The sequence below is a fragment of the Nycticebus coucang genome, chromosome 3, assembly GCF_027406575.1.
Source record: "Nycticebus coucang isolate mNycCou1 chromosome 3, mNycCou1.pri, whole genome shotgun sequence".
In the NCBI taxonomy this organism is placed as follows: Eukaryota; Metazoa; Chordata; class Mammalia; order Primates; family Lorisidae; genus Nycticebus; species Nycticebus coucang.
Genome location: NC_069782.1, coordinates 10989258 through 11003412, shown reverse-complemented (window position 1 = coordinate 11003412; position 14155 = coordinate 10989258). Strand labels below are relative to the sequence as shown.

The following is a 14155-nucleotide window of genomic DNA, read 5'->3' as shown; positions in this document are numbered from 1 at the left end:
GGCCACTGTCCTCCCGCATCATCTCACTTAATTCTCATTACGGCCCTCGTCCCCATTTACACACAAACAAACCGAGGCTCTGACAGTGATCTGCCCAGAGCCCACAGCCAGCGAGGTGGTGAATGAGCTGGGGTGCAGCCCACGCTTTACTCCAAAGCTCATCGGCTCCTGCCACAACATCCTGTTGGGTGGGCAGTGGGGAGAAGGGAGGGGCCACAGAAGCAGACACCCCACATCCTCCTAGGCCTCAGGAGTCCTCAAACCAGACCCTGTCTCCAGCAGCCGCACAAGGTAGGGGCCAGAAGAGCCACTGATGCTCTGCCTCCCTGCTCCCAGGACACCCAACAGCAAGTACAGGTTAGCATCTTAAACACTCACGGTGTAGGGGGCATGGTGTAAAGCACCTTATAGTATCAACTCTACCAGGTGGGCACTATAATTATTCCCATTTCACAGTTGAGGCCACCGAGGCCACACAGGTGAAGCAACTTATGCGAAGAAGCAGAAACTGACACCAGGACCCACACACTTAACCACTCTGTCACCACTGCACAGCTCAAGAGCGTGTCTGGTGGGGCAGGGAGGGCCTCCTTTCTGGAGACTCTGCTTAGATGTAGGGCTCTCTACCATAGGTCTGGGCTACCCACACTCCTCTGTTGACCCCTCGGCAGCCTAACTCCCCCGAGGATGCTTAGGATCCCTGAAGAGCTCCCACCTCTGTTCTTGAAGCCCAGCCCTGGGTGGGAAGGGAAGGAGCTCAAATGGTGTCCTCAAGGACAGGGTGGGAGGGACCTCTGCCTGAGGTCCAGAGAGGATGTGGGACAAGCCAGGGTCGCATGGCAAGTTGGAGGCAGGAAGGAGCCCTCTAGCCCTGCATCTGTGCCCCACAGTTCAACACAGACTCCATGCTCCCTCCTATGCCCATAAAGATTACAGCTGTGTTGGCTGAGCTGTAACCCAGTGTGGAGATGGGGGTGAGGGATGGGTTTGCAGTAAGTCTAGAACCTCTCGGATCCTACTCCCTACCATGCAGCCCCAGCAGCCATGTGGGCCTACTGTGCACAGTATTTCTCCTTCCAAACCCATCTCATTCCATCCCTCCAGGAGCCTGGCAGATCCCCATTTCGCAGATGCACAAACTGAGACAGATGCATGTGACCACTCAGAATCTGGATCAAATCCACCATGCCTTATTTCTAACCACAAAACAGGCCTTCCTGTAGCCCCTGTCTCAAATCCAAACCCTTCCTAGTCCTTAGGGACTGACTCTTCCAAAAACCCTTTCCAGAACTTAGGGAGCCCCCACTCAGTGGAACCATCTCTCTTCCTACACTCAGAAAACAGATCAAGCCCAGAATACCCACGGTACCTCCGCCCTCAGACTGGGGCTCCTGGGAGTTGAGGCTCTATTCCCCCTTAGACAGGGAACTCCCCGTCCCTGAGACTAGGAAGTCAGGAGGAGGGGACTCCCACATTCCTTCTCCAGCACCTCCATCTACACAGCCCCACCCCCACCCATTGCAAGACTCTGCCCCAAGGGGATGAGCAGGACTTCAGGCCACGCCTCAGCCCCTCCACTCCTCCCTCCCTCCCTCTCTTCCTCCTGGCCCTCCTCCAGGCCTGGCCAGTACCAGGCAGGCCACCCCCAGCATGGAGCCTTGTCCATGAATCCCACCTCTGTTGGGTACCACAGACCCCCCTTTCTCCTCCCCAAACAAATGGGGTCTTGAGCAAGACACTGGGACAACGACACACAAGGCAAGATCTATTTCCTTGGACTAGTGTGGCTGCCAGCTGGGGTGGGCAGTTAGGCTGGGGGGGTGGGCAGTCTGTCCGTGCCACAGCCCCTCCAGGTCCAGCCCCTCTGAAATTGGGGGCCAGTGCTCTAAGCTTCATGCTGGTGGGGAGTGGGGCCTTAGAGCAACAGCCCACTCCCCAGGTAACCCAGGAGCATCTGGGCACCCATCTCAGGTGCCCTCCCTCCTCTCTCCCCATTCCCCTCACAGTGAGGACAGGATCCTCTGAGCCTAGGTCCACACCCCTGCTGTGCACCCCAACAGAGAATTTCCTCAGACCTCAGTTTGGTTGCTTATAAATGGGCATAACAATCCCCATGCTGTAGGGGGCCACTGGGGCTGTGGAAGGAGCATCAGAAAGCCAGTCCCAGCACAGCAGATGCTCCATTAAAACCAGTTTCCTTCTCCTGACCTAGAGGGGTAAGAGGTGGAGCTGGCAGAAGGAGGGGTGGGAGAACTTAGGCTGGCAGGACAGAAAACAGCCTTTCCAGGTACTTAAAATGTCCCCTATTCAGAATTGAAAATCTTAAGTTCCTCTGGGGCTGGCAGCGAGGCCTCCCTGGACCGGGAGGTGGGGTTCGGCAGAGGCTATTTCTCTACTTTGAGAAAAAGCCCCCAAGCCAAGTCTGCAGATCAAAGCCTATGACCTTCCAGAAGCCACCCTAGATACTGCCCCCATCTCACAGACAAGTAAACTGAGGCACACAGTGGTTAAGGTGACAGACAGCCAGTTAGCATGTGAACGCTGTTTTCTTAACAATTCAGGCTGCTACCAAAAGCTCTTCCTTATGGCCTGAGACTTCCCTATCCAAGAACCTTCTGTGACTTTGACTGGGCATTCAGAGTCAAGTCCAAATTCCCTAGCCTGAAATGCAAGGCCTCCCAGCAAGGCAACACAGTGCGGCAAAACAAAGCACTAGACCTGGAGTCAGCCCAGCCTGAGGTCATATGCCGAGCCTGCCACCCACTTCCTCCTGCAGGACCATAGCAATTGATCAGGCCTCCTTCCTGGGCTCACCTTCCTCGTGTGTAAAATGGGAATGATAAGACTGAGCTCACACGGTGGCTGCTGGGGTTACCCATCCATGCATTCACCAAATACTTACTAAACATCTACTATGTGCCAGGCCCCATTCAAGGCACTTGGGATAGGGCAGGGAACGAGAGAGAAAAACTCAGGGAGTCAATACTCTTTAGGGGTGGGAGAGAAGGTAAACCAGCAAACAAAACACACTAGGTTGTGTTATGGGCTAGAAGGAAACAGAGTGGGAGGCCAAGAACAATGGACAGAGTGCTCAGGGAAGTCTTCCCTGAGGAGGTAACAATTCACCAGAACAGGAGAAAGCCACACATTGGTCCAGGGCAGCAGCAATGAGCACAGAAGGAACAGTACCTCACACAGAAGGAACAGCCAGTGCAAAGTCCCATGAATCAAATGAGCCCTGGGGCCCCCGGGGAATACCTGGCTCATACGGAATGCTCAGAGGACAGCAGCTGCTGGCATCACTGGAAACCCCTCACTTCCCCCTGCTTTCCTCTTCTGGAAAACCAGCTGCTGTGAATTCTAGGTCTCTTCCACTCACCTTAATTCATTTAAAGCAACCCTGGTTCTGTTATCAGTCCCCCCCCATGGTGCAGGTGAGAAAACTAAGGCCCCCAAGATCCCATAGCCCGTGAAAGGCAACATCAGGACATGAACCTAAGCCTGGTAGTCCTAAACCCCATGCTCCTTCCACCTGTGTCTAAAGCCTGTCATTATGATGAAGTAAAGTCTGCCTGGTTGATCCTACTTGTGTCTGCCCTTTGAGGCCACCTGAGACAGCCCTCTCTCCTCTTTCCTCAGTTCAACCTGAAATGTGAGCAGCTGCCATCCAGAGCACTTCCCAGCACCAGGCCCTGTGCTTCACTTCATCCCCATGCCTTACTGGCCAGGTAAAGTAGGGAATTTTATCATCCCATTGTACAGATGAAGAAACTGAGGCCCAGAAAGGTGAAGAAATGTACCCATGGAAAGTGGCATGTCAGGATCCGAACTCAGACCCTTGTCACTTGAAAGACAGTCATCATGCCCATCACTCCCCAGCCCCCTCAAATGGCCCCCTTTTGGCATCCCTTTGAGCCTCTTGCCTGGTCTGTCCCTGGTGGTGCCAAAGAAGGACACAGGACAGACTTGCCCTGAATCCATTACTCCCAGGGCACCACCAGCCACGTGCCTGACACATGGTGCCCCAGGCCAGAGTTGGCTGAACAGGCTCAGAACACCGGAGCCCTGTGAAGGAAGCCAGCAGGCAGGGGGGTCAGCAAGAGCTTAGGGGACAGGGCTTCATGATTAAAGTACACACGCAGGCCCTGGGGTGCGCACCAGCTAGGGAGCCAGCCACATCTGGTCCCAACTGGGCTCAGCTACCATGGTGCTTGTGTGGCCATCCAGAGGCTCTCTGCCTCTCCAGGTCCCCATCCCGTTACCACCAACTCAAGACACCACCCAAGGGTCAGATCTCTAGTGAGAAGACACCACTGACCACCCTCCCCAGGCATGTCAGAAAATCGTTATTAAATCACTCTTATAAGGAATTATGAAGATAGTAGTAGGTATCAGTCACTGAGAGTCTACTACATGCCAGGAACCACATGAGAGGAATCAGACACATTATCACAAATAACAGCAACCCTGCTGATGAGGCATGTGTCCCATCTCTGTTTTACAGAGCAAAAAACTGAGGCCCAAGACCATAACACTGTAAGAACCAGAGCTAGGATCTAAATCCAGAACTCTGGCTCTCTCATGCTGCTTCCTGTTTCATTATGTTGCTTCAGGAGCACCCCTGGGGACTTGGGGTAGGGAAGAGAGAAAGGATTTTGAATGGTCTGGATGTTCTAGGAGGCGCAGGCTCCCCAGGGAAAGTTAGGCCTGGTGAGTGGGCCACTCGGGGAGGGAGTGCTCAACAACCAGGCTGCGGGGGGGGGGGGGATTGGACTGAATTGAATCCCAGTCCCAGCAGCGCCTGCTGTGTGACTTTGGGCAAGTCACCTCCCCTATCTGATCCCTCAAAGGCAGATATCAGCGCTGGGCTCCCTGGAGTACAGCACTGGGTCAACAGGTTCCCAGTGAACATGAAGGACAGGGATGAAGTCATTTGAGAGCAAGAAAGAAGCAAGTGTCCAAATGGGGAAGTTGTGTGATCAAAGGCCCTGAAGGAGGGTGGGCTTGAGGAGGTAGAGAGGACAGCATGGCCAGAAAAGCGGGAGGCAAGAGCTGAGAGAAGGCCTGGGGAGGAGGGTCACTGTTGGTGCAGGCTGCTCTGCCTCGCCACAAGGGCAGGCAAGATGAATATGATCAGACTCACCTACCTTGCTTGCCATTCCTGCCTCCGCAAAGAACCCCACTTCAGCCTGTAATAGTAACATCAGGTCCCCTACAGCAGCCCCTCCCCCCACACCTCCACTATCCTCCATGGAGCACCCACCACCCCCACCCTCTCTTTGCACAGCCCCTTCCAGGGCACCTATCACCACCCCTTGCCTGGGACCTCAACACCTTGGCAGTCACAGCCCCTCCACGTGGGGACCACCGCACCTTAGAGACAGCATCTCCTCATCCTTAGCAACCACCAACACCGTGCCCAGACAGCCAGCCTCCTCCTTCTGTCTCCTCCTCTCTCCATGGAGACCACAATGCCACAGAGGCCGCTCCCTCGCCACAGCAACCATCGTCACTCAGCACCGCCTGGACAACAGCTCCCTCCACGTGGCCACCACCAACACAGCCATGGTGACAGCCCCAGCCTCTCCTCTCCAGGGCAGCCACCAGCCCCAACCAGGACAGAGCCGCTCCTGCTACTGCCTGCAGCCTCCTAGTGTCAGCCAACTCTCCCTGCACCTCCATAATTCAATGACACTGGATCAGGCCCCTCATCAATGCAGCTGGCGTTATTTCTTGCTCCCAGCTCATTCTCTGCCCCTCTCTACAATGGAAAGACCCCCACCTGAGGGAGAAGAAGAGACGGCAGTTCTCCCAGGCTTCCCCTGGAAGTTGGCCCTCGGCCCCCTGCAGGTGCATGGATACCCCCTCCCTGCTGGGGTGCAGGCCAGACCTGATGCAGCCTCTCCGCTGGGTGATGGGGCAGGAGCTGGGGACTCTAAGCCAACAGGGGCTGCCTCCCCGCCTCCCCAGTGGACCTGTCCTACTCCCCAACAGGCCTGCCACTTGCCAGCTATCTCATAGGCCCTGTGGGAGAGAAGCTATGGAGACGTGGAGGGGTGCCTACAGCTGGGGGCAGGGGCCAGGCCTGCAGAAAGGGACATACAGAAGGCTGAGGCTGGGCTACATCACAGGTTTGCAAGGCCAGGTCATGTGAGCTGTGACCACACTCAGCCACACACACACACAACGCACAGTCCAAAGGATCCCGTTCTTACCAGATATCTGCAGGCAAAGGCAGCCCCTCCAGCTGGTGAGGCTCTGTCCCACGCCTGGGTCTCAGGGTGGTCCCCAGGCAGTAGCGGTGACAGCAGCAACGACAGCAATGGGCTTTCGGGTCCTGGCCCAGCTCAGGCAGCAGCAGCTCCTCACCCAAGTCCTCTCCTTCTGCGAGGAGGAGGTGAGGGGGAGAGAGGGGAGGGAGAGGAGAGGAAGGGAGGAGGGGGGCAGCGGAGGGAGGGAGGAGGGAAAAATGCTGAAGTCTTGAAGGGTACACTCACTTCTTTCTTAGGTTTCCCATGGCAACCGAAAATACCACAAATGAATATCAGTGTGAGAGAGAGGGAGGAGGCAGAGGGAGGAGAGGAATGAAGGAATGGGAGGAGAGATAGAGACAAGGATGGGGAGAGATGGAGAGATACAGACAGAGATAAGAAGAGACAGAGAAGGGGAGAGGGAAGACGGAGATGGAGGAGAGATAAAGGGAGACAGAGACTGGGAGATGGGGGGCACATGGAGAGAAAGACAAAGATGGGAGAGATGGAGGCAGAGATGGAGAGCTGGGGACAGAAAGATGGAAAGAGTTGGAGGTAGAGAGACAAAAGGATGATGGGGCAAGAGACATGGAGAAAGACCTCAAGACCCAAATGGGGGGCCCCGCCATAACCCACAGGGTTCAGAGGCATAGGGAGGGGCCAGGGGACCTCAGGGGGTTCAGAGGCATAGGGAGGGGCCAGGGGACCTCAGGACCTCTTTCAAGCCCCTGGGCAGCAACAGATGGGTGGATTTTCTGGGAACTAAGAGACCCCCCCCCAACCCCCACATCTTGTCCCATTCTCCCTGCTGGGCCCCATAGCCTGTAGGGGCCTTCCAAGTCATATTTCCTCTCCTATGCCCCACTATGGTCACAGCTATGGTCACACATGTCACACAGACTCTCACACTTACCTGACACCCAGTGCCCACACACAATGATCACTCTGAACACCAACATCACTCACTCCCCTCCTAAGCTGGGCCCCATCTCCTGTGCTGCAGGGAGCAAAGATGCACCCACCCCAGCACATTGCATCTTATTCAGAACTCTGCCAGGACTACTGCGTACCCCAGGTGCAAAGCCTGTGCCACACCAGCTGCCCCATCTCCCCGCTATGGGTGTTCACACACTGCCTAAGAGCAAAGTACCTGACCAACCTCCGCCTGCTCAGACTCATACTCCAGGCAGACGGGCCTGGGCAGAGCCTTGCCTCCATCTGTCCGCACACGTGCACACACACACTCAGCCCCTTCCCAAAGAGGCCCCTCTCCTCGTCCACCCTGCACCCCACCCCCAGCCCAGATGGTACTCTTGGCCCTCCCCCGCATGCAGGGGCTCACACCTCGGCTCCCTTGGCACTGCCATTCACAAACATATGTAGACCCACCGAGTGCTGGCAGCCAGTGGCACCCAACAGAACATAAACACACACGTGGCCCCACGCTGCCTCACCTCCCTCAACAAGGGCTCCCCAGCCCTAAAGGGAGACACCCACTTGACTCTGAGCTCTACAGCCAGCAGGACTGGGAACATACCCTGGGACACTTACTATACCCACACACGCACGTGCCTGTCCTCACAGGGTGGGCCCAGATGGAATCCACACAGAACTTCATACCCTGCAGAAAAATGCACATCACAGACCCAGACACCGTGTGCCCAGGGACCGTGCACTGCACACAGCTGCCCACGGAGCCTGGATGCAGGGATGCCTCATACAGACCCACTCCAGCACCCAGGCCCACGTCTGTGCCAACATGCACAGGGACACTGCACAGACACACACTGGGTCCACACTGTGGACTGAGCCTGTCCAGGTTTCACCCGACACACCCAAACATGCCCAGAGGCACAGGGGCACCCTACAGAGACTCCAGCACCAAAACAACATGCCGCAAGCACAAGCGTGCCCATATACAGGGAAGCACTCCCAGACACACGTGCCAATGCACATGTGCCCACACACCCCCAGCATACACGGCCTCGCCTGCCGGCTACAGAACTCCAGGGCAGTTCACCAAAGCGGCCCCTATGCCGTCCGCACACACCCCCTTGCCAACAACTCGCGGGCCCTCGCCCCCCGTACCTTTACCCGGGGCAGCCGGTCCTCGCCGCCCCCGCCAGCTGCTCCCAGATCCAGCGCACCTGGAGGAGCCCAGTGGCCGTGAAATTGGCTGTGAGAGTCGGAGGCTGCGGCTGCAAATTCTCAGCACAGGGAAGTAAGGCGGAAAGCGGGACGGCGGCTGGGCTGGGGTGGGGAGGTGGGGGCGGGGGCGGGGCGGGGGACGCGCGGCCCCTGACAGGGCTCCAAGCGCGCGCCCGGCCCCCAGCCTGCCCTGTCCGCCGCGGCTCCCGCCCACTCCGCACCTGCCCGTGCGCAGCACTGGACCCGACACGCCCCACTGCTCGCCAGACCCAGACCGGCCTGGGCCACAGCGCCCACCGATGGACGGCGCGGGCCTCGGATACGAGCTTTGCGTCGCCCCCTCCAGGACGCCCTCACTGCTCTCCGCCCTTCTCGCAGCTCCTCTACCCCCACCTCCACCCCCGCCTCTGGCCTCTGCCCGCAGCTCAGCACAGCCGCAGACTCCACCCGCGCCCTCCCGCCGAAGGCGGGCAAGGGGAGGGCATTCGCTCTGTCCAAGGTGCTGGGGCAGGCCGGCTCCAGTTTCTGCCCAGCTTTCTAGCTGTGCGGCCTTGAACCCGTGACCGCAGACTCTGCCTCTTGTTCCTCACGCGCATGCAGTAGGAACCACACTGACGAACGGTCTGAGGATTCAATGAGGGAGGGACTCCTGGAACAGGGTTGGAACAACAGTCAGTGGGCATGGAGGATTATCAGGAAGTATTAGTCAGTATCGGCCTCTGCCTGGCTGCTGTGTCACCCAAGGTGAGGCACTCCTCTGAGCGCAAGCTCTGGAAAATAAGCCTGGGTTTGCTGCCTCCCCAGGAGTCCAGGAGGAGTGCCAGAGACCCTGGGAAACATGAAACAGCTGCTCTCACTTGTCACCCAACCACCAAACATGAGCATCAAAATTGCAGGTTCCTGGGCCTCTCGTCAACCCTAATGAATCAAAACCTCAGCAGGCAAGGTGCAAGAATCTGCACTTTAACATCCAGAGACTGATTCTCCTTGACAAAGAAGATACTGCTCAGTTTCCATGGCCCACCATTTGTGGTCCTGTGTGGTTGATCCTTAAACTACATATCCAGACTCAGCTTGTCAAAATCCACTCCAGGTTGCCCAACCTCTGGGACCCAGCTCATGAAATCACTCCATCTGTCATGCCCCCACCCAACAGTCAGTTGGATCTCTTTCGCCATCCTCCAGCCACGATTAAACAAGATACTAAAGTGTGCTTCATCCTATACCTGGCACACAGCAGGTGTGCAATAGAGGGAGTTCTGTAATGCCCAAAACAGAAGTCTCTGACCTCTCCCACCCTGCCCAGAAAGTTTCTCAGCAACTGGCCTCCCTTCTGTCAGTCAGGTCACAGACTAATGAAAACCATCTGCCAAGCAAGTCCTACTGTGTGCAGGCCCCGGTCTGGGCACTTCCGCGTGTCTCATCTCTCCTCCAGGACCTGAGCTCCACCAGCCAGGTACTCCTCTCTGGGAGTTCCTGCCTGAGCCTCAGGGTCCAGAATTTCTCCCTGCATGAAATACGGGTGAGGGAGGGCAGTGCCTTCTGAATATGAAAAACGTCGATCCATCCTCAGTAGCATACAGATGAAAGGGGTCTGTTCAATAAGTATTTTTTGAGGGCCTACCAGTCTCCACCTGTGTGGAGCTGACATGCAGAGGGAGAGACTGACAGAGGACCACCAATAAGCAGATCCTGGAAGTTCCCTCAGGTAAGAAGGGCAAAGGAAGTAGGGAAGCAGGAAGGCTGACCCCACAGCCTCTGTTTTTCCAAGATCAAAGGAGAATTGTAATGGGAGAGAGAAGATGGAGAGACAGGTCAAGGAGGGAAACTGATTCAGGCCTGAGTCTTGGGAATAGACTCAGAGAAGGCTGGTCAGGCAGCCCTGGGGATCCATGCCCCACTTCTCCCAGAGAGAGGTGGTGATGGGTGTACACACAAACATAATCACAGACGCCCAGGCCCTTCTCTAGCTTCCTCAGGCCCCCCAAGCCTGAGCTCTGGGAAACGATCCCCATGCATTTCAGGGCTGAAAAGCAGAGGCTGGAAAGGGCAGGAAGGAAAGAGACAGGCCCAGGCACGTGCAGCCCAGACTGCTCCAAGGAACCAGGAAGGCATGGAGGGGTCAGGTGGGAAGGGGGCAGAAAATACTCAAACTGACACCTCCTCTGTGCCAGATGGCTGCTGTATACCTAACCTTTATCATGACCTTTAGGCCACCCAGAAGCCTTAAGAAACCCAAACCGTTCTCTCCATGTTGCCTTTAGGAAACAAAGCCTCAGGTAGGTGAGCTGAAGTGCCCAGGACACACATATATGAGGAAAAGAGAGAGAATTTGGAGCCTCAGGAAGAGGCCAAGACTCTGCTCTTTCCACAACAAGATAGGGCAGGCGGGGGCAGTATGTTTGGGAAGGGGAGGCCAGTGGGCCACAGCTCAGGCCATGACAGGCTCAGAACCTGGGGAAGATACTGATCCTGGGTAGCACCCCTTACCTGTACTCTACAGGAGCACTGCTGTCTGAGGCACTATGCGGGGGCCAGGGAATGGGAGCTGCCCTTGGGAACCTCACAGGTCACTTCAGGGGGTGGGGCACAGGAGGAATAGGGTATGGGGATTGACACTCAGGAGCCATCTCTAAGGCCTCTCCTTTCCTGCCTCTCTGTCCTTGTAGCTACTGAAAAATGCCTCCTAACCCACTGCCTCCCTTTCCAAATAAGCAAAGTAAAGTCCACAGAGGGCCTTCATCAAGAGAGGCACCCCAAGAGGTTAAGGTCTCCCAGCCCATCTGGCAAGAGAGTTCATCAGTGAATGGCACTGATGTGAGGGTCCACCTGCAGGGGTTCCATTCCTGGTTCCAGATCGCTGTGTGGTCCTGGGCTGATCTGTAACCTCTCTGTGTCTTGTCTGTGAAATGAGGAACAGTAATAGCTCCTACTGCAGGAGGCTCTTGTGGGATTAAACAAGTGCTGCTTATAAAGAGCTTCAGACCCGGCCTGGCTCCCAGTAGGAGCTCAGTGAATATTAGCTAATACCAATATTATTATTATCACTGTAATTATTACTATTGCCATCCTCAGCATAATGCAGCCAGCACACAGGCGTAAAGGCTGCCCAGGTGGCTTCCAGTCCTCAGGGTCTCTTCAGGGCTTCTCTGGGGACTATCTGCAGAGCTGGGAGGGGGAAATGGGACTCTATTATTCCAACTCCCAGATGTTCTCTCCAGTAATGATGACAGTGCCTCTATCCCAGGTGCTAACTGAGCCACGAGAAGGTTGATTTAATGGGGGATTGGGCTGGGGCAGCAGGAGAGAGGATAGAGTTAAGCTTCTGCACTGTTAACACCACCCCTGAAGAGATGCGACTTGCTAATGAGGCCTTGCTTCCAGGCAATTCCATTTCTTAGTGTCTACTCCACAAAGTGGGGGGGTGGTGGCAGAAGGGAGCACCTGGACCCCAGGGCACTGGGGCACTGTAGCTGGAACCGGTGGGGTAAGAGTGATGGGCACATCTGGGCCCTGCACTTTCACACTCGCTCATCAAGCCTGCAGGGCAAGCAGCCACCACTTTACAGAGAGAGAAGAGAGGCTGGCCTGTCACACACAGCCAGGATGCAGCAGAGGTATTAATGGAACCCAATTCTTCTTCCAAAACAGATGTCCTACCAGACCTCACGGGACCCTGGGGAGCAGGCATGGAGCTGACAATGACCACCCCAGACACACCCCACTAAAGAAGGCATGGCATCTGGATGTGCCCATTTCTGTCACCCTGTCTCTGGATCTTGTGTGGTGGAGGAATAGCAGGCACTGGCCGGGGAGTCAAGAGCAGCCTCTACTGTAGCCAATGACCTCTCAGCCTCCAACCTGTCACCTCAGCAGCCCCCACCACCACTGCATGTAGCTCCCTATCCCTTCCCAAAAAGGGAAGGGACTTGCTCATCAAACATGTCTCCTTGCAGCCACAAAGCAAGGGGAGTGCACATTAAAGACTAAGTCAACAGACAGCTTGCTCCAACCTCAGTTTGCCCGTCTGTCAAATGTCCACATAATAACAACCAGCCTGTCCACCTCTCAGAACCACTGAGAAAATCCAAGGAAAGAAAACAACGTTCTTTACAAAGTTAGACTTCAACCAAAACAGGGGAACAGCTGCTCTGCTGAGCTGGAGAACAGGAGGCGAGGGGCTGGAGCTCACGTGGGCAGAGCTTCTCCTGGTGCAGGGCACCAGCACCCCCAGAGGCTCAGTGTCTCCTGGGACCACCCCTTCACCTCTTCAGCACCACCCCCACCCCCACCGCCCGGATGTTATAGATGTGAGCGAGGCACAGAGATGGGGCCTGAATGCCTAAATAATCAAACACAGACAGTGGCAAAATGGGGCTAGAACCAAAAATCTCAGGCTCCCTGGCTATGGCCTTTTTCAACTGTCAAACACATACACTAAAACACGCGCACTCAAGGGTCTGGGGAGGAGAACCAGGACTACAGAAGGGACTCTGACAGGGACACCATGTGGGGACAGAGGAGATGTGCTACTCAGGACTCTAGGGCAGATCTTAAGGAAAGGGCTCTCACACCCACTCAGGACACTGGGATATGGGGCCTCTTGGGACAGATCCCTCACCCTAGGGCTCCATGCCCTCACTTCCCATGGCCCCACAGGGTACTCAACAACACTCAGCCACAAACACACCTACTAACATCACACTCACACTCTGGCCACTGGGGGTGACCCCCACACTGTTATCCCATTGACGTCACCAGCAGCCTGGAGCTGATGTCACACCCCAAGGTTCTCACTGACGTCACACACTTCTTCCCGATGTCCCCACAATCACTCCTCTTTCTTCCTGCCCAGGGTCTGATGGCCCAGAGGTCCCCACACACACAGCTGTAGGGCCCCCAGCTCACTCTGGACAACACCCGTGTATGCATGTGTACACCTATCTCAGGTCACACATTTACACATACATGCAGGCCCATGTACCCTGCCAGTGGCCCAGACATGACACATCCCACAGGTGTCCACAGGCCACAGGAACAGGGGTGTGAGCTATGCACACGCACACAGACACAGGCAGACACTCCCAGTCCCATCCTGTGATGAAGCTCCCCACATTAAGACGTCCCTCAGTGATGGAATCAAGTGGTCTGGGCCCGGCAGCTTCCACCACATTCCTCCAGGTGCTGCCAGCACCCGCCTTCCCCCCACTTCTCACCTCCGACAGCCTGGCCAGCTGACAGTAACAGCCGACAGCGACAGCCGCAGCCTGGACACACACACGGTCCAGCCCAACACCTGTGTCTCTCACCAAGGGACAGAGGCGGTGCCCTCTAGAAGCAGCTGCTGGCAGGCAGGGGAAGTGGTAGAGCGCAATGCCCAGAGCTGCAAAAAGTGCCCTGAGTACTGCTGTCAGCATCACTGTCCCCTTCTCTCTCTCCTTGGGCATGCCTAACACACCATGGCCTGGTGGCCTCTGTCCTGAACACAAGCTCCCTGAGTGCACACATACACACACAAGTGCACACAAACACACATACAAGCTCTCTCCCCTCCATACATCCTGAGGAAACCCTGGTGGGCCATGGACACCATGTGTGTGTGCGTGCACAAGTGTATAGAGATCAGGTCCAACCCATGCACACGCGCGCATGCACACACACACACACACACACACACACACGGCACGCACATCCCTCCCCACATGTACACACTGCCCCACTGGCCAACACACCCACTCCCTATCCCCTCCCCCGCC

At 56.1% G+C, this 14155-nt stretch overlaps 1 protein-coding gene across 5 annotated transcripts in view; it reads right to left on the bottom strand.

The window, feature by feature from the left end:
• Positions 1-14155, bottom strand: part of ELFN2 (extracellular leucine rich repeat and fibronectin type III domain containing 2) — a 52330-nt gene that overhangs the window by 36867 nt on the left and 1308 nt on the right. For 3 of the 5 annotated variants that reach the window (XR_008378801.1, XM_053584049.1, XM_053584052.1), the window contains exon 2: positions 6216-6384. The exons of 1 other annotated variant lie outside the window; for it this stretch is intronic. The gene's annotated coding sequence lies outside the window, so the exon portion shown is untranslated. Of the gene's footprint in view, positions 1-6215; positions 6385-8339; positions 8472-14155 lie in introns of those variants that run through there. One more of the 5 variants, XM_053584051.1, reaches the window with a different exon arrangement.